Genomic DNA, 21,686 nt, shown 5'->3' with positions numbered 1-21,686 from the left:
AGGAACTGCACCAGTTGCAGTAGCTGAGCCAGAGGTAGCCGCCAGCAGAAGAGAGGCCCTGTGATTTTGATATTGTAACGCGCACAAGCTTTATTCCCGGGTGGCAGATTTGGTCTGCACCCGGCGATGTGTGAGTAGCTCCTTTTTCTTCCAATGACGTAACTTGCATTTGTATGGTGGTGTTCCCCACACTGCCCAAAGTCTCATTGTGTTTCAGCGTTGCTGGTGATCGAGGAGCGCTGAGTGGCCTATGATCGGTGGAGGATCTCAGGACGGTATTGTGCTGTTGGACCACTTACGAGCTGTTGTGTTTAGTGTACATTTGACCTGTGCTGCTGATGAATTGTTATTTATCCGTTTTATCATGAATAAATGTGTAATATTTCAAATCCTCTTGCCTCATTGATTGCTGCCTACCACCTGGAATCTGAATAAGTCAAAATATATATTGCTGTCTGGTCACGGGCAGCCCTAACACTTTAATCTGGTGACATTGACACTAGCATTAATTTGTTACCAAAAGCAATGTCAAAATGTCAAGCAATGTCAATTTTGTATTTAGTTTCTATGTGATGCACTGCCAAAGTAGTTGCATTGCAGCATTTTTTTCCCCTAAAACAACAATTAATTTTCTATTAATTTTCTTCTCTCTGTGCTGCAGCAAATGTTTGTGATATGCAAGGAAGGGGCTATAACCCGGCACCGCAAGCAATAAGATGCCTAGAAGTCCGTTCGAATACGCAGATCATCAACTCTTAAATGTCCGTAGTAGCCCACAGTATGTCATCCACTCTAAATGTCCACAGCAGTCCACGGCAACATTAGATCATCAACTCCAAATGTCCACAGTAGGCTATCGTAACATCAGTAGCACAATGGCACAGGTCAGCTCTCATGCAACTTCGAGAAAGGCATTTACAGTTTTTCTCGATTGTTAACACACATTTTCTGAAAACATGCCTCATATTCTCAGAACTCAACGCACAAATCCAAAACAACACACACAATGGGCAAAACTCCACAATTCTCCTGCAAAATGACACTTTACCTTCAAAACAATGTAATTTCTCCTCAAAATGCTCTTTTGTTCTCAAGAGACACACACAAACCATCATATATCAAGACATTTAAGGACCAGTTGAACACTGATGTGCTCAGTGTAAAACACTATGATGAGTGGAAAACACTCCTCCATTCATCATAATGACAAAGGCCTTTTTTTGTTCAGTGTTACAGTACAGACAATATATGTGTGTTGTAAGATATTTGACAATATTGATTTTAGGATACACAAATACACAGCAACAAAATATTTTATTTTCCCCAAAAAAACAATGTACACAGTATACATCCCAACAAAAAAATGGCACATACAGTGATCCAAATACAGTAAAAAAAACAACAGAAGAATGTACTGTATACAGCTTCATTAAAAAAAAAAAGTTGCACACACAGTGGTCTAAATACAAAACAGAAGAATACTGTATACAGTTACAGTAAAAAATAAATTAGTAAAAAAAAAAACCTATACTGCATCCTGTCTTCTATTTCGGCCTGGCCACAGCACCTCATCCACATCACATGCTATGTTCTCCCTGGCCAAGCAGTGGGGGAAATAGCGCCTAGCATGGCGAATCCAGCCATGAAAGGCATCAACTCCTACCTCACCGCATGCATCTTCCATAGCCTGGAGAAGGGGTATGCGGGTTTGAGGATTTCTGTCATATACTTTCCATCTCCAGGCAGAAAAAAATTCCTCAATTGGATTCAGAAACGGAGAGTAAGGAGGTAGATATTCAACTGCGAAGCGTAGGTGGGCAGTGAACCAATTACGAACGAAAGCAGCCCGGTGGAAACTTACGTTGTCCCAAATGACAACATACCTGAGCTGCTCTGGGCCGTCTATCTGGTCTGGTGGAATGAGTGTGTTGTGTAGGGTGTCCAGGAATGTTAGCAGATGGGCTGTGTTGTAGGGGCCGAGGGTAGCATGGTGATGGATAACACCATGATGGGTTATTGCTGCGCACATTGTGATGTTCCCTCCACGCTGGCCAGGGACTTCTAATAATGGCACGCTGGCCGATGATGTTTCTTCCCCTCCTTCGTCTCATGGTGAGGTTGAATCCAACCTACAGTGAACCTGCTCCAATTTGACTGCACTCTTTGCCCAGCCTCTCTCATTGTGAGACCAAACCAAAGTGGCTCGGATTTCATCTGAGACTCACTGTCCTTTGCCTTCCTCGTCCTTGTCCTCCCTGTCCTCCTCCTCTCATTCTCACCCCTCTGGCTCTGCCTCTGTTTCCAACATCCATTGCTCCAAAACAGGGAAGCTCACCATGTTGGCCTTTTATGCTAAAGCTCTGATTGCTAATTGTAAAACTGTGTGACAAGTGTTTGTCCATGTGATGAATCAGTGTGCATAGTAGGGCAGTTAGCTTTAGAATTTGAATGAAAACAAGATATTGTATTCATGAGAATTGTGTGTATAGTGTTGCAAAAAAAAGTGTGTTATAGAACTGCAATTTGAGTGTAAAGCAGAAATTGTGCCTATAGTTCAGCATAATTGGTTCAGGAGGTTGGTGCATGAGTTACATATTACAGGAATTGTGTGTCAAGTACCAGAAATTGTGTGTATACAATTGAGAAAAACTGTAACAATGTTGCTGAGAGAGAGAGAGGGAGAGAGAGAGAGAGAGAGGCGGGGGGCAGAGAGAGGACGAGAGACACACATACACACGCTACAACTTCCAAAACTGTAGTGCAAGGATCTTTCATTCGGCATGTTTACACTAGCATTAATTTGTTACCAAAAGCAATGACAATGTTGTATTCAGTTTCTATGTGATGCACTGCCAAAGTAGTTGCAGTGCAGCATTTTTTGTTCCCTAAAACAACAATGTATTCATTTTCTTCTCTCTGTGCTGCAGCACAATTGCGTGTCTGTTGGAATTTTCCCTTTAACACCCACTTGCAAGCAAGTGTTTCTATTTTTTGATTGCCCTTTTATGGCATATAGGGAGTCCTGTGTGTTGGGCCTGGCTGAGTTCCAGCGAAAGGATTAACCAAGAGACTGTGGACAATTCCATTCTCTCAACTTTGTGGGAACAGTTTGGGGATGGGCACATCCTGTTCCCACATCACTATGCACCAGTGCACAAAGTGCGGTGCATACTGACATGTATGACATCGTTTGGTGTGGCTGAACTTGACTAGCCTGCACATAGTCCTGGGATGAATGCGAGCGGAGACTGAGAGCTAGTCTCTAATGAGCTTCTGGTCATAAAGTCATGAATGCCCATAAACACATTCTTAACCCTTGTGGAAAGCCTTCCCAGAAGAGTTGAAGCTGTTATAGCTGCTCTCTCTGGTATTATATTAGCCCTTGTGTGGTCTTCACATCGTACCGACATCCTGTATCCTTGGGGTCAATTTGACTCTAGCTAAATATTTTTTTCTGCAGGTACTTAGAAAGATAGGTATACTGTAGGTACTTAAAAGAAACATATACATTGTGTTATTTATGACTAAAGGGACCAACGGTTAACCAGTTAAGCCTTATCTCCACTCAGAGCTGTTTTCTCTCTTGAAGGGGACTGACATGCACCAGCTCAACGGCCCATTGTGTAATCGTCCACTATCAATCAACAGCTGGACCGTTTGTTAGGCTTAGTTGCCATGTACTTTGTTAACCCTTATGGGCATTTGTTATCCTTGGAGTGTAATAACCACCATCAAAAGCCCTACAAGGATGGATCAATACATTCATCTATCTATCAGTCGGTCAACACTATCGATATGGTTACTGAGAGGCTCTTTCTTACAGGGCTCTTACAGTGTTCTATAGACCTAGAGCATACAGGAAAATGTATTGTTGAGTATGTCCCATTAAGATTTACAGTCAGATAATTTTCTAAAGAACTCATGAACAGCTGCGCTGAAACAGCCGCATTGGATAAACATTTTTTTTTTTTTTTTTCACTGAAACCCAACTCGATCTGCTGGCAATTTGATCTTGCCCTGCAGCTCCGGGTTTAAAAAAGAAAATCGTGCAAAAAAAAAGAATGCATGGATCATTGGTCTGATTGGTTGAAGGACTGTCCAAATGCGTACAGAGTGGGGTTTAATCTGAAGACTATTTCCCGATTCCCGGGAAAGATTCTGATGGGAAAGGGGAAATAAAACAGCATTAGATGCAAGGAGTGTGCAGTCATTCAAGTAGGCGTTTCCCCACACAGTTCACACACAGAGTGGGGGAGGGGGTGACCTTTACATTCTAACAGCACTCTTTGATATCGACAACATCCAAACTAGCTCTTACATAACAAAACTCTCGTTGAGTTAAGAACCATCAGTCCAAACGCACTTGGGTCCGGACCAAAGGGTCTAGTGTGAATGAGCCGTAAAGCGTAGGCTGTACTCAATACGTCTGACATGCCTGCTCTTTGTCACTTGTGAGTGTACCACAGTGTGGTATGTAGACAGGTCATTTGCTCAACTTTTTGGGCCTAGTTTTCTGTCAAAGTTTTCTCAATGGATTCCTGGTCAGAACCCCTATTGAAACAGATTAAGACTTGGGGCATGTTAAATTTTGTCCAAAAATTCAAGATGGCCGCCGTATGGGCAATTCCATATCAGTTGGAACAGGTCCGACACCATGGTCCTCAGTTTTTCCTGATTTTTGGTCAAAATGTTCCTCCATGTCTCATTAGAGGAAAACCAAAATTTTAGCTTGGTATCTTGTTTAGTTTCTGAGATATGGCTCTTCAAATGTGGATAGACGTGTCCTAAAAAAAGGCTGAAAATGCCTTATATTTAATGAGCACCACTTTTTTTAAACCCCTCTCCTGTCTTAAGCCTACCATATTATTTTCTAAAAATTTGAACACTGGGGCAGTACCCTGTTTAGTTGTCCAATATCACAAAGGAATTATAGTCCTTCCCACCATTGAAGACTTATTCATCGAAACAAACCCATATTTTTTTTAAAGCAATGAAAAACAAAAAAACTGTTTTTGTTCTCTTATGGTCATGAATGGATAGCACTCACATTTTTAAAACTTTACATATATATAGTCCATGAGTAAGATAACATGTTGGAAAAAAATTGAGATGGTAAGTTTTCGTATTTCGGGGCTATGGGCCTTCAAAGATGGCCAAAATGGTGTTTTTTCCTAAAAATGCCAATTTCATTGCCTTTTTTCAAGGACAAGATGAAATGCAAATCCAACAGTTATTTTCTTATTATACAACATTTATATAACATTTTTATCCTGTTTACGAGATGGCAATCTGATCCCTCAAGCGTAAAAAATGGGGTCAAACCCCATATTGTCCTTCTAGGAGGTTCATAAAAATCGAACCAACACCTCCTTCAGCCAAGACAATTTTTCATTTTTTCTAACTTCAGACATGTACTGAGGGGATATTAAAATGGACAGGTCGGATCTACCACATTCACATGGTCTACAAAGTGGCATACTATTGCAGGAGAAAAGAAATGTTGGATTTGCATTTCATCTTGTCCTTGAAAAAAGGCAATGAAATTGGCATTTTTAGGAAAAAACACCATTTTGGCCATCTTTGAAGGCCCATAGCCTCGACATACGAAAACTTACCATCTCAATTTTTTGTCAACATGTTCTCTTACTCATGGACTATATATATGTAAAGTTTTAAAAATGTGAGTGCTATCCATTTATGACCATAAGAGAACAAAAACAGGTTTTTTGTTTTTCATTGCTTTAAAAAAAAATATGGGTTTGTTTCGATGAATAAGTCTTCAATGGTGGGAAGGACTATAATTCCTTTTTGATATTGGACAACTAAACAGGGTACTGCCCCAGTGTTCAAATTTTTAGAAAATAATATGGTAGGCTTAAGACAGGAGAGGGGTTTAAAAAAAAGTGGTGCTCATTAAATACAGGCATTTTCAGCCTTTTTTTAGGACACGTCTATCCACATTTGAAGAGCCATATCTCAGAAACTAAACAAGATACCAAGCTAAAATTTTGGTTTTCCTCTAATGAGACATGGAGGAACATTTTGACCAAAAATCAGGAAAAACTGAGGACCATGGTGTCGGACCTGTTCCAACTGATATGGAATTGCCCATACGGCGGCCATCTTGAATTTTTGGACAAAATTTAACATGCCCCAAGTCTTAATCTGTTTCAATAGGGGTTCTGACCAGGAATCCATTGAGAAAACTTTGACAGAAAACTAGGCCCAAAAAGTTGAGCAAATGACCTGTCTAATGCTGCCTGTGCAATAGTGTGTTACACTTAAAATGAAAGATGTTGTAGTGTATGGATTCTCAACAGTCCAGGATTTCAAATGGTAGATAATATGTCTAAGCTACACAACAATATGACGCATAAAATTACTTTGAATATTGAGGGTAGGGGGTAACTGTTCCATTTATGGAACACCCGGAAAGCGTCAATGGTGTCAGGAAATGGTTAGAAGACAGTACAAACAACCTTAGGTCGACTTCCAGTGCTGTGCAAATCTGGCTGAACACGACGCTTGTTTGCATTGTACGGTACTGTATGTGTCCATTACTGCGGCAAAACCTTCCGCGCCGCACATAGCCCCTGCCTGTTAGGTATAGGGGCAAAGTACAGTAGTTGGGTTGGGTTTTACACGGCTCATGTCACTATTTGCCTGAGCCATGACTAACATACTTACAGTTAACAACCTACTTGACAGGAGTGCGCCTCGAGTCCGGTAAAACTCCCATGATTTAATTCTGAAAATTGTATGGTGATGAGATCGGCATTGCATTCCTTTCTTGTTTCCTTCACAAAATGAATTATGATGGGTCAGAACAGGAGGAAGACATATGTCACTGCTCTCATTAAGTTACCGCAGCGCCACCTGATCATCATTAGTTTACATAGCAGGATTTGGTTCAGCTGGTCAGCGAATGTGTTGTCGAGGTAGAGTGTACACATGGCAACCGGCTAATAGCATTAGAATAAACCAGTGGCGGACCGTGAGTTCAGCAATTAGGCCTTCAATAATGACTATTTTTTTGTCAAAAAATAAATAAATTAGGGGGGCGTTGCGGGGGGATCCCCCCGCAGATTTTTTTTACATTACAAGGTTAAAATGTGCAATTTCCCTGCATTTCACAGTGGGAGAGAAACGTTTTCTCTTTCTAACGCGAGTCGGTGTATCACTATTTTCGTTACATAAACAAATACGTCCGAGCTGAATTCCGCATTGTTTAATGGTAAACATAACATCTTTATTGGGACCTGGCCATTATCCTTATCAGCAGCATGGGTTTGAGCAGACTAGGCCCTACTTGAAATATTTAGGCCATCGGCTTACTTGTTTCAGACTGTTTCTAGAGCTCTTCTATTTAGCTGTAGCGTGTACGGTGCTATTATTTTAGGTTGCTTCGCTGCTGCTCCGATTAGGCTACTCAAAAGCTAGTCATGTGGAACTACAGGGCTAGGCTATCCTACAGTCAGTACAGGGGTCAAAATTAACTTTTTGAAATGTGAATATCTACCAGCCAGAGACAGATGAACTGGTGAAATCCACCAGCCATTCAATAGGAAAAATGTTTTTACTGTCTGAAATCTACCAGCCAACTTAAAAATTTACCAGCATTTGGCTGATGGCTGGTGCTAATTTTGAGCCCTGAGTCAGTATCTTTGCTACAGTGTTTGCCAAACCTTCACGGTACACTATGAGAAATGTCTCAACAGAAAATGTCACTCCACCCATGATATTAAACATAGAAGTCACAAAACGTATTGCCCTAATGTTGCCACTGCTTGTTGGCTACTTCAAAATGCATTAATTGCCAGCTCACGTTATGGCCATGCCACGGATTTCACCAATAATTTCCACAAAACTCAAAGAGATCAAAAGTCGGACTAAACTAGCAGGGCAGTAGACTGGCAGTAAACCAGACCTTGGAGGGCAGGGAATCAAATGACAGTTTGACATGCCGATCCCGACAGCTTCACCAAAGTCTCATCAACTCGCACACAACTTCAAGCTAGCATACAATCTAGTCGTACCAAGCTAACAATCTAGTCGTAACCAAGCAGCACTAAAACACGTTTGTTATATAGTAAAGGGCCAGATAACAAGCATATATTTCAAGTCTTATGTTATGAAATAAACATGAAACAAAACTTACCAATTCCTGCATAGTGACCAGCTACGTGCAGAGTTATAGCTGACGTTATGTGTAGCACTATCGATATCTGCTAGTCCAGCTACATTATTTTTGCTTAATGGTTTATTTGCTATTCATAACTATAACCATAGTCATGTCAGTATGACACATTTATTTATCCATTGAAGTCCAGTCTGATTCTGACACTGGCACAAGATGTTCCTCACGTCAAGCCATAGACAGTGAACGCCTCAAACAGCGTTAACATTTGTGATGAACGATTCCGGGTATTCTTTTAGAACATTGCAGGCCTAGCTGCAGTCAGACCTGCCTACCTCGCCATAATAGGTCGATTTGATTGGCTAATTAGTCAGATGTAGCCATCAATCAACCCGAATCCAAATATATGATTTCTAATGGTTGCTTAGGTACCGTAAACGCAGAGATTCCTTGTGAAGGCCTGATGCGGGCCTTAACAAGGGAACTCATGGGATTGGATGAAAATATATCGCACACTCTCGCTATTTGTTCAGACAGTCTGTCAATCAAATCACATAGCCGACAGCGGTAGTAGTCGAGAACGATCGGGGAAGGAGAAGCAGGAGCAAATAATAAATGGTTAAGTAAAATGTTATTAAAGACACTAGTATTTTTCATTCGTTTGGAAATAGTTAGGCCTTCAGAGAAGGCCTTGAAGGCCCTGACGGTCCGCCACTGGAATAAACAACAGGCGCACACTTGATATATTTTCACCAGACTGGAATGCTCAAAAACACAAACAATGTACTTGAAATGGTCAGAAGGGTTAGAGGATCATGAAACTGTGCCCAGAATTCACATTCCTAACTCTATAGAACTGTGATTTTCTTGCTCCACCTTAACAATCGTTGGCTGTACCCATATGCTTTGGTTTCACCATTTCATTGTGTTCCCATGAGCCATATATTTACAATAGTTCATTGCTTTTGCATGGTTGCATGAGAAATCCTTCTGAAAACAACAGCGATTATATGGGTGCTATTGTTTTGGGATGTTTCCCTCATGGAAGCATCATACTCTGGTAGGCAAATGGAGAAAAAAATGATATGCTTTATAATGAAATTTCATTTGAATGCCTGAATGTAAAGATCAAGGAAACATAATACCAACTTTTGTCTATGGTAAACGGCCGAGCAGGCGTAATCACTTATCTGGAGATCTTTCTTTTGACCATGTAAGCCTATATTCAAATTTGACTAAACAATACTCAATGCTAAACAATGTATTGTACAGTCTCTGCTCTGTTTCCATGGAAGTTGCAAGAATCCACGTTGTTAAATGTTGTTACAGGTTGAAGCGGAGCTTTGCCAACAACGTTATTGTGTAGTTTCAGTTTCTGTCGTGCAAACGCACACATGCATGCATTCAATGAACACTCATACCACATAGGCCTACTTATTTGTATGACTATGTTTAATCACATCAAACTAGCAAGCATTTCCTCCTGATTGCAGAAACGTTTGTTTTCTTTTCTGTCGGGCCGCGGTTGCTTGATGCAGATCAATTGCGCAGCTAATTATCAGGTGAAGCACCGAACCTCACTTCATGTCTTGCGGACCAGCAAGCTCCACGTTGTGTCAGGGAGTTTTTTGTGTGTGTGTTTTTAATTGTAGTATGTGTGCATCGAGCAGTTTCTCAAAAATACGGAACAAAGAGCGTTCAGTATTAGTTCAATACGGAACAAGACTTTTAGGTGTCAAATACGGGACGATTCCTTATTATACGGAACAGTTGGCAACCCTAGGGTACACACAAAGATTTTATAAATCTTGACCGAGAGAACCCACACATGAAGATGAAAAATCTGCTCGGCTGCCCTCGGAACACTGTCTGATTTGTATTGTTTTTTTTAACTATGGCTGCAAGGTAGGCAACCTCTTAAACTGTGTGGTGTGTGTGGTGTGTGTGTGTGTGTGTGTGTCCGTGTCCCATTTTGCCCCATTGGGGGACAAATAAAGTAACTTACTTACTTACCTTCATACAGCGGCACTCGGGGAGCAGTGAGGGGTTACAGTAGGTGCCTCGCTCAAGGGCACTTCAGCCATGGACTGGTCGGGGATCGAACCGGCAACCCTAACCAGTAGGCCACGGCAGCCCCTATGTTATGTCTATTGGCCGGAGTGCAGTGAATCATCTGTTTCTCCAGCACCCTCTCTCATCCCGCTTGCTCCCGCATATAGAGCCTTCAAAACATGTCCCGCGCCACGGTCTTTTAAATCCTGGAGTGTGGACCTCTCAGCTGAATAATTTATGTGCCCACCAAGATAGCGTTAGGTATTGAGCATGCATGCACAAGGTCAATAATTCCATGGCTCATGTTTCCAACTTCGATAAAATCTTTAATATCAAAATGATCCTCCTTTGACATTGATGTTGCAATACTACTACTGTACATCCTAATGTCTGCTCTCATGCCAACACAATGTTGGAATTAAAATCGTATTTCATTTAAACCTAATTCAAACAATTTCATTGGAATTACTTGATCAAACTGGGAAAACCATGGCATGAATCAATTTTATAAAGACTAATGCTGGACTAGACATTCATTCTACAGAATCTACACAATAAGATCAAGTAAATTCAGCTTTGTTGTTGTTGTTGTTGTTGTTGTTTTGTCAGTGTACATGGTTACCTGATTTTGTTTGTAACAAACACAACAGTACAAATCACAAAATAATAATAGAATGCTCACAAAGACAGTATTGCAAACCTGTTTGCGTAGTCTATGGTTACAATGAACGGAATTATTCATTTTTGGATGAAATTAATATCGTGATAGCAATACTGCACTGAATAGTTGCAATAGTTTAATAGATAATAATAAAATATGTTTCATATACTGTAAGCTTTATGTAAATGTCAAAACAAACATTTTGCCCCCATTACAAAAATAATGTAATATGATAATACACCTATTACTAGAATTGTAGGCAACACTTTACTTGACGGGTGAGTTCACATTTACATTCACATGGCTCACAGAACCAAACCTTTCATGAATGTGAAAGACAGAACGACGACAACTTGTCAAAATAAACTAATCTAAAATCTAAGTCAATGGGCTAGTCCACAGCGAAAAAGACAGAACGTGGTCAAGCAAATACTTTTTGATTAATAAAAAAATCAAATATGTCACAATTTGCATAGTAAAGTGACATTCGATAAAGACTTCATAATATATTCGTTAAATATTTACAAAGGCTAGAAAGATTAAACTAAGGTTTAGACCAAAAACGGCAATGCTGCTTTACAATTATTGGACTTTTACTTTGACAAGTTGTCGTTGTTCTGTCTTCCACATTCATGAAAGGTTTGGTATGAATGTTGAGTCATGTCTCATGAAACAGTCCTGAATTCTTATGTGCAGTTTATGACAGCTGCTATGAATGAGTGTTATGAACTCACCCGTCAAGTAAAGTGTTACCGATGTGTTGAGCTTTTGCAACAATAGGTGTAACAAACTGTTACATGTTATTTCTTGTGTGATGTTTTGTTCTTCTTCTGTAGTTTCTTCCCAACGTCCCCAACATTTGTTAACTTCTTCGGACGTAAATCTTTTCTCGTCTGGTTGAAAAGACACCGGGGTTTTAATATCTCCATACGTTTGATCCTGGAGGAGGAAAATTAAACATAGACTTTTAGTTAACATTCTGACAGAGTATTTGATGTTTCAGCAAAAAAAAATGATTTTCAAATTGAGTTTCTACTGTTTAAATGACAAAAGAAATACCAATAGTAATGTGAAGTTCAGGTCAAGAAGCACTGATTACCTTTTCCAGCAGGTTTGAAAGTGTTTACCCAGCGGCTGATCGGGATCAACACAAAACATATCTCCAGACGCCATTCGGACTCTGAAATGGTTAATCACTGAGTAATGTGACAAGACGTGGGTCAATGACCATCTGATCATGTAAGCTTTGTGAGTCTGCAGTGACTAAACTTACGTTATCTGGGTATTGCATACATCGTTTTTGTCAGTGAGGTTGAATTCTCTTATCTTCGCCCAGGGCAAGTTTTTGGCGTTGTTCACACAGCTGCAATAGCTGCCGCCAACCCCGGAGGCCGACAAACCCAATACTACAGTGGGAGAGAGAGAGAGCATCCATATTTTATTATCATTTAATTTGTCCAATTCAAATGGATGCCACTATGGCCTCTCTACAAAGGAGAAACCATCCAGAGAGAGACCCTGTTGAGTAGGAGGGAGTGATTTTTAAAGGTTTACTATGCAACGTTTTTCAGTTAATCAATTCGTTCCATACTGTTATATATGATTAAATGAGTCATTACCGGTCAAACAGTGTTTTTTTCCGGCCGCACTAGTGGTCTGTAGAGGTAGAACCACGCTTGCAACTTCAGGAGACCTCGGGCACGCACCCATGCTCTACTCCAGGAAGTGTCATGTAAAGTCTCATGAAAAGGCACGGCAGACTGACCGATTGAGGAGTTTTGTAAAATATACACGCTAAAGCTGTAGGGGAAGCTCTGCAGAGAAATATGCAAGCATAAAACGAGCGAAAACGAAAAGTGAAAGCGAAACCGGCGATGAAATCGCCAATCCTGCATAGTATACCTTGAAAGGGAATGACAGATGTAGACATTGATTTTAAGGATGTTACGCTCAAAGCACATCCATGACCGATTAAAGGCCTATTCGGACGGGATTAGTTTTATGGGGTGACATCAGGTAAAGTAATAATTACCAGGTAATGTAGTCCCGTCCGGACGCGCCATGTAAGTAAACATAACGGAGTATGTCGGTGACATTTACAGACACTTTTACCTTCCGTAAAACGGTCCGGAGAAATTACCTTAGGTAACATTAATCCCGTGCGAACGCAACCCTATGTAAAGATGTCTGTAATATTTCGTCACATCCTGATTTGAAAACAATTCCACCATAGTCTGAATGAAAACATAACATGCAGTGCAGCTCCTAATAGGACGTTAGCTAGTTTGCCTAATAGCTTGATATTGTTAGCCATTTCAAACTACGTATGGCATAACATAAAGCTAACGTTTGCTAGTTAACCAACTTGTGTAGTCTTTCAAATCTGAAAATGAAATGCCGCACGTACCTGACGCAAAGTATCACGTGCACGGCGACGAAGATGTGACGGCAGAACGTAAACGTAGGTACTCCTCCCATGTCAAGTAAAATGACAGCGATATCTAGTCCCGTCCGAATTGGACATTTATATTACAGAGGTCATATGATAAACCTGCATTACTCTACGTCCCCCTATAAAACTAATCCCGTCCGAATAGGCCTTTAGAAACATAAGAACAACCTTTTCGCGCCCAGCGAAACTTGACAATCCAACATAAAGTCCCCTTTTCAACTTAAAGTAAGGGTCACTCATTTCCAGTGATGCCAGTAACTCATAGTCCGTGAGCCAGAGGGGTTGGTCGTTACCGAAAAAGTGGCAAAAGCCCTATTCGCACGGGATTAGTATTACCTGTGGACCTTTGGTGATTTGTGATAATTGCGGAGAATGCCTAAGATCTTAGTCCCGTGCGAATGAGCCATGTCTGTAATTTGTAAAGTAAAAATTCCGCCGCAAATTACCTACTGTATTTCGCCAGACACAGACGTCCGGTGATAATACTAATCCCGTGCGAATCTGCATCTCAGTGATTGCTATTGCAATTGCATATCTTTTCTACTTTCTGCGTTGTTTTTGGACGTTAGCATACGACATATCCGGGTGTAATGTCAGTGAAAATAGAGTAATTTACAGAGTTTGCTTATCCCGTGCGAATGCGCTGCAAGTCTCTCAGAGGTGGGGCGATATTTTGAAAATGACCAGAGGTCCACAGGTAATACTAATCCCGTGCGAATAGGGCTATAGGCTACCATACCTTTTCTGAAAGCCTGGAATCTCAGCTTTTCAATGATGTATGATGGCCATCTGACAAGAGTAGCTGTTTTGAGTTATGACGCATAATGTAAACTAAGGTTGAAGAAATAATGCGTATAAATCAAGCAGAACACTGAAATATTGTATTTTGTTATGTTTGGTATCATTTTAAAGGGGAGACTCTGAGCTTTCATTTAAATCCTTTTGTGAACATTTTGGATAAGTACAGCCAACCCTGGAGCTCTTCAAACCTTTAATCACACACATTTTCCTGCCATTTCCCTGCCATCTTTTGTCTTTTAATCCTGTGGCACCTGGGAGCATCAGAGAAACACAAACACATCCAAACACTGGAATACTGGCATGACCCTAAGGATTCAGAAAATGTATCATTTACCCATATTATCTGATTTTTTTCCGTCTTATATCAGACATGGCGTTTTTTCAAAGATATAAACAGTAGTGTACTATTACCCTTAAGGTTAATTTGTTGATATGTCGAGTTGAAAGTCTGAGGTAAATATATTTGAAATAATAATTATTGATACAGATAATTTTTAAAAAGTTGTTATACAGTGCAACACACTGACATGAGGAGTGACACAGTCCCTCTTGCATGAGCAGGACAGAAACTCAAGTACTGCTTGTGGACCAATGGAGACATTGAACCAGTCTATGGAGAGCTGCAAGTCACCATCTTGGTCCAGTCTAGACCACCCATGCTCAACTGGGGAAGGAACTTCAGGGTTGTTCTCGAGGCATCTTCTCCAGATAGCACCTTGATAGTTAGCTCTGAGACCGTGCTTCCTGAAAGAATCCGAGCATGGAGTTAACTGCCAGGATTCTACGCCTTTCTTTGCACAAAACAAGTGCATACCTCATTTCATTGATGTTGGTGATTCTGGACTTGGAGCTGTACATTTGACATGTGAACTCCTTTAAGGCTGCATACAACTCAGGTGTCATTGCCCAGTCTGCCCCAACCTTCTGAAAGGTCTCAAGAAGTTTTAATTCTTCTGAAAAAGTTTTAGGGCTAACACTTTACCATGGCCTGCAAATGCACTTACAGTATCGCAGCCTGTGTATACGTGTATTTGCTTGCCTGAGAACAAGGCATTACATTTTTAATGTAAATTCCAAGAAAGTGGGGACCTGATATAAATGATATGTGGTGGATATGTATTAAGGACCTTTTTAACCATCTAAAAATGCTGAGAATGCTGAATAACAACTTTTTCAAAATTATCAATAATTATTCAATAATTATTATTTAAAATATATTTACCTCAGACTTTCAGCTCGACATATCAACAAATTAGCCTAAGGGTAATAGTACACTACTGTTTATGTCTTTGAAAAAACACCATCTCTGATACAAGACTGTAAATCACCCCCTCCAAATCAGATAATATGGGTAAATGATACATTTCCTGAATCCTTAGGGTCATGCCAGTATTTCAGTGTTTGGATTTTGTTTCTCTGATGCTCCCAGGTGCCACAGGATTAAAAGACAAAAAATGGCAGGGAAATGGTAGGGAAATGTGTGTGATTAAAGGTTTGAAGAGCTCCAGGGTTGGCTGTACTTATCCAAAATGTTCACAAAAGGATTTAAATGAAAGCTCAGAGTCTCCCCTTTAAAATGATACCAAACATAACAAAATAAAATATTCCAGTGTTCTGCTTGATTTATACACATTATTTATTTAACCTTAGTTTACATTATGTGTCATAACTCAAAACAGCTACTCTTGTCAGATGGCCATCATACGTCATTGAAAAGCTGAGATTCCAGGCTTTCAGAAAAGGTATGGTAGCCTTTGCCACCTTAGCGTAACGGCCACCTAACGGTTTCCATAATTTGAGGCCCTGGCTCACGGTCTATTAGCCTGCTTACTGACACATTACTCTATTCTGTGTACACTCTATCTAGCTAGACATCCAGAGTCTCCTGCATATTGATAGCAGCTCCCTGATGCTCGTAACAGAGAGAGAGAGAGAGAGAGTGAGAGTGTGTGTGTGCAGGGGGGGGTCAGGATTTGGAGGGTTAGCTTCAGCCAGAGCGGTAGATAAAACAGAGTGGCGACACTCCCATAGACCTCCATAGGAAAAAATGGCAGCGTTTTTTCCAGGCTAATTCCGCGTTATGGCAGTTTTGGAACTATTAACAGCCAATCTCTTGGTCAGTCGCCAATGAGTTAATTGATTACACCCTCCAGCATCCAGAAGTACATCTCACCCTCCTGCGATTCAGCCATTCAGCACAGGTTTTTTGGAACTTTTGATCGTGTGGCGGCGACATCAAAGCGTGTCGCAACTCTCTCTTTCTATGGCTCTGGCTTTAGCCAGATAGCATGGCATTTGGCGCCAACATTTTTGAAAACATGGTGTTACATGGTTGTAACGTCCGGCACCAGTTTCTACATGCTGATTGGTAGATGACAACTCATGCACGAGTTTGGTGTTATTAGCTGCAGGGATGCCAGACCCAATACAATACAAAGTGTGAGAGTGCCATCAACCCAGTCTCTTTATACTGTGAAGTGGCGCATATTTGAGCGGTGGTGTGCCCCTACATCTTGGGGATCAATGAAGTATCTATCTATATCTACGTATCTAACCCACCTCATGTGCACTGGGAATTATATTAGAATTTTCTGCATGTCATCTCAGTCAAATTTCTCTGAATAAACAGTATTATTATTGTCATTAGTATTACAGTTTTTCTCAAATGCTAAAACACAAAAGCCAATCCTCTAAACCAAATGACCAGTTGTTTAAACACATTCACTAAATCTAGCCATAATTTTTCAATATCATAAACACATTTCACATGAAAACACAATTCACAAAACACAAGCCTCCGTTCTCATAAATCTAAGCACATTTTTCCTTGCTAAAACACATGTTGCAAAACATATTCTCAAATGAAAGCTCATGTGATGCAAAATGGTTGCCACAGTCAGCAATAACTGAACACAATGAACACACCTGGCGTCATTTATTACACACAACGACTCCAAATTGAAGACACTTGTTGCTAATGCGCACAGTGACTGTGGTGTGTGTGTGTGTGTGTGTGTGTGAATGAAGAATTTTTTTTAAAAAAACTTTGTTTTCAGGAGTACTGTTGTGTGCAATATATTCTGGTTTCTGGTATATTTACCTGTCTGAGCTTTTCCTTACATTCAATTTACAGTTTTTGCCCATTGCTTAGACAACTAGAAAACGTAATTTCGAGGAAATTACCAGTGCATGCAAAAGCAAGACATAAGATAAAATGTGAAACAAACTTAAATTTACAAACAGTTGTGGACAGAGGAAGGTGAGGGAAAGGGGGGGGGCAGTGTGTTATATGTATGTGGCTTAGGGGCAGAGGTGGAAAAGTCCAACCAACCAGCTGATTCTCAGTAGTAACTCTTCAGCCAGGCAGAGCAGCTAATTGGTGAGATCACCTGTGTTTAAGTGCACAGATAGAACCAATACGTGATTGGACTTTTACTCTCTGAAGCTTGACTTTTCCACCTCTGAGTGTGAGTGCGTGTGAGTGTGTGTGTGTGTGTGTGTGTGTGTGTGTGTGTGTGTGTGTGTGTGGATGTAAGGAGCATGGCTTTCTATGATGCAGTGAAATGGAGGTTAGGTTAAGGTGAGAATGTTGTGGAGTGCATGGAGAAGTGTGGTATATATGAAGTGCTGCAGTCAGGTGTGTGTGTGTGTATGAGTGAATGGGTAGACAGAGAGAGCTGATAATGCAGGTTCAATTTAACTGGCTGTCAATTAAACTTGATAGGGCCTTGAGCAGCTGGCTCTTGACACAGGTGCAAATCAGCTTAATCAGCAGTGCAGTGCGAGTTCGCCTACAAAAAAGCTTGCCATATATGGGCAGTTGGCTTCAATTAACTCCCGGATCTCCTTATATGGGCAAACAGGGCAGCTTCAGAGGTCTATGAAAAGTCAATGGGGAAAAATATTTTGCTAATATTTCAAAAAGTATCAAGTTTACAGAACTGAATATACATACAATTAGTCTTATTTTCAAGACCTACGTAACAAAGTTTGAACCAAGTTTCTACGTTAAACGGTTGAAGCTGAATAGGACCTGGTTAGGAGAATAATAATAACTAGAAATGCAATTCCAAGGAATTACCAGTGCATGAAAATGCAAAAAAAATATATAGATAGATAATGTAGATATGGTTACTAAGGTGTAGCTAGGGTAAACATGGTGGTTGCAGAGTTTAAAGAAAGCTGATAGTGTGAAGGTAGACAGTTTAAAGCTTAAACATTCCAGTTGTAACCTAACTAATGATTTCTAACAAATGTTAGAAACAGATGCTGTAAACAGATGTTAACTATGCTAACAATGATAACCATTGGTTATCATTAGCTAAGTTATGGTAATCATTAACTTAGCTAATGATTTCTAGCAGTTATGGTAAAAATGCTAACAATGTTAGCACTGCTAACTATGTTAACAATGCTAACCAGGTTGATTAGCTAACTTAGCTAATGATTTCTAACAGTAATGTTAACAATGCTAACCATGCTAACTATGCTAACCAGGTTGATTAGCTGACTTAGTTGATGATTTCTAGCAGTTATGCTAAAAATGGTAACTATGCTAACTATGTCAACAATGCTAACTAGGTTGATTAGCTAACTTAGCAAATCATTTCTAGCAGCTATGCTAAAAAATGCTAACAATGCTAACTATGCTAACCATGCTAACTAGCTAACTTGCTACTGAGGACTTCTATTTTGTAACATTTGTTGATAGGGTTTCCATGGCTGCCACTATCAGGAATAAAGAAGTTACTATAGTAAAATAATGTTGGTTGCTATGGAAACGGTCATAAACGCTTAATTTTAATGGTTGCTATGTACATAGAGAGCCGAAGTCCCGCCCCTTCCGATTGCCTCCATGGGACCTATATTTGGATTTTTTTTCAATGGCAGTCAATGGAGAAATATAAATTATTTTCTGGTCCCGATTGTCTTGTGCCTTGAATTACCCATATGATATTTGTCAATTTTAATGACAATTTTTCATGTAAAGACATTTGAAAAGTATGTTGTAACTAGTGAATTACAACATTGTGAAAGATCGTGTTTCCAACGACTACAAACACATCAGTCGCGTTAGTGACGTTAGACCAATTCACAGCCACGGGCGCCAGCAACAGGTCTTATTTGAGCTTCCCCCTTGCCGTTGAAAATATCATGCGTCAGAGGATTAAACACATCAGATAAGTTGTATTTCATTCATAGACTGTACAAACACTACTGTTAAGTGACTTAGCTGGCAGCAAGATGTAACCGTTAACTAGCATAATAGCTAGCTAACTAGCCAGCCTCTCGTTTGCTAGTTGGTGGCTCAGTTGGTGACGTGCATCGTTTGAGACGAGAAATGTAGTCCACTGAACGGATTTGCACAAAACTTAGATAACTTTTAAAGTCTAATGAAAAACAGAACTTTATTAATGTGAAAAATTATCTTTTAAATTCCCACACATCATATGTGAAATGCACGGTCCAACTCGAACGGGACCAAAAAATAATTGTTATCTCTCCATTGACTCCCATGCATAACAAATCGTAAAATAGGTCCCATAGACCGGAAGTAGAAGGGCGTGACTTCGGCTCTCTATGGAGGTCTCATGTAGTTGACTGAAGGCATAGTTGAAGATAACCGACAGTTGGAATGGTTGAACAGTTAAATAGTTGAGTAGTTTCAATGGTTAAATGATTTAATAGTGTATTATTGCAGTGAGGACTTTTATTTTGAAACAGTTGTGGAAAGAGTGTTCAACAGGATATGTAGTCTTCACAGAGAGATTGTATGCTTAAAGCCTGAGAGAGAGAGCTGCTGCAGGTGGAGCTGGCCACCTGGCATAAGATTCTAATTGCTTAATGATCCGATTGTGATGTCATAGAGGCCAATGTTAAGTCTATGGGGACATTTTTAATAGTTTTTAATTTATAGTTTAAAAAGTCTAAAAGTTATAAAGTTGAAAAATACATAGCAGCATTCCCCTATTTACAGTAAGACCTACGTTGCGACGTTTGAATGAAGTTTCTAAGTTAAACGGTTCAAGCTGAATAGAAAAAATGAATTTGGTAAGCGGAATAATAATAATAAGAAGAAGAAGAAGAAGAAGCCTAGGAAGAACAGTACAGTGCATTTTCATGCACTGTAATAAGAAGAAGCCCAGGAAGAACAGAACAGTGCATTTGCATGCACTGTAATAAAAACGAATGCTTAGACCAAAGCCTCAATGCCTAAATTTCTAGCATACCTTAAACACTCTGTAAACATAGCTTAGGCACATTCTCTGCTTTGCACATTGTTTGCAATTCTGCAACACACTTATTGTGAATCACTGCAATACACAGCATTCTACATTAGACACCTTTAAAAAAAAAAAAAAAAAAAAGAAAAGAAAGAAATCTCCTGTTATCATTGGGGAAACACTTATTGAAAATGCAAGCACATATTGGTAAAGCCCACACACATACCTGAAAACATGTACTGTACAGAGAAGACTGAACACCAGTACCCAGTTCTGAATTTGCCCCTTTACTCCCCATTTTGAATGTCATTTTCAGAGGGCCAATGAAAAGTATGACCACCAACCACACACAGTACATGCACACCTCTTTTGAAAGCAAGGAAAGGGGCATGCAGAGACATACCCACTGAAAATAATTATTTGACTATCAGGTTTCAGAAATGGGGAGTAAAAGGGACATTATACAGAACTGTGCACTTGTACTCAATGTAAATGTACATGACATGACTGCGTATAGTGTCGACCACCAGATACTGTTACTCCTAGTATTTATAGCAGAGAAGTAAACAGACCATCTGTCATCATAGTCCCAGTCCCAGCGAACTCAGAAGTCCTTGCTATGCTATTCGCAGCACATATTCTGCACAACTGAAGAATGCTGAAATAATCAATCCATGTAAAAAGCCATTCCTTACCTTGGTCTCTATGGAAAACAACCAACAGCAGAATCAGGAGACTGAGTGTTTTGGCTGTGAATGCCATTGCAATGCAGACACGATTTGAAGTGGCCACTACTACTGTTGCCGTCTAGAAGGCACTGCCGTTCGCAGGGTAGCTCCCTGGTGGAGCACTACTAGAAGGAGGGTTGTCCTTAGAGCTGCATCAGCCAGCCTCTTTTTTCTTTCTTTTTCTTTTTTTTAGACTCGGAATATCCCACAGATTCTGGTTAACTGTATGTTCACCCACACATGTTGAAAACAATAGAACAGTAGTAGCAGCCAACTCCCATGACACAGGCGATCAATCATATGAATTCAACATGAGGTTATGTTATTGGATCAGATGCCTGGGCAGGGGTTCAGATTCGGAGGCCCAGGGAGAGACTCAGAGAGATGTATTTGTCACATTCACAGTTATAACAGCGGACAACTAAATTCTTGAATTTCCCCTTGGGGATCAATAAAGTATCTATCTATATAAAAGCACTCAGAGAAATGTATTTGTCACATTCACAGTTATGACAGTGTACAACTAAATTCTTGAATTTCCCCTTGGGGATCAATAAAGTATCTATCTATCTATCTGTCTAAACACTCAGAGAGCGCAAATCTCTGCCAGGCGAACACATAACCGCCACCT

The 21,686-nt window shown here is 40.2% G+C and overlaps 1 long non-coding RNA gene across 1 annotated transcript; it reads right to left on the bottom strand.

The window, feature by feature from the left end:
- Positions 1-11,308: 11,308 nt before the first annotated feature.
- On the bottom strand, positions 11,309-21,152 carry LOC134075198 (uncharacterized). The gene is made up of 4 exons (XR_009938027.1): positions 21,023-21,152; positions 12,124-12,256; positions 11,950-12,030; positions 11,309-11,789 (listed from the first exon to the last, which is right to left on the bottom strand). It is a non-coding gene; the product is annotated as an uncharacterized LOC134075198 (long non-coding RNA).
- Positions 21,153-21,686: the final 534 nt, after the last annotated feature.

This window comes from Sardina pilchardus, chromosome 1, assembly GCF_963854185.1.
Source record: "Sardina pilchardus chromosome 1, fSarPil1.1, whole genome shotgun sequence".
Lineage (NCBI taxonomy): Eukaryota > Metazoa > Chordata > Actinopteri > Clupeiformes > Clupeidae > Sardina > Sardina pilchardus.
Note: the sequence above shows the minus strand (reverse complement) of the source record. Positions and strands in the feature narration are given on the sequence as shown.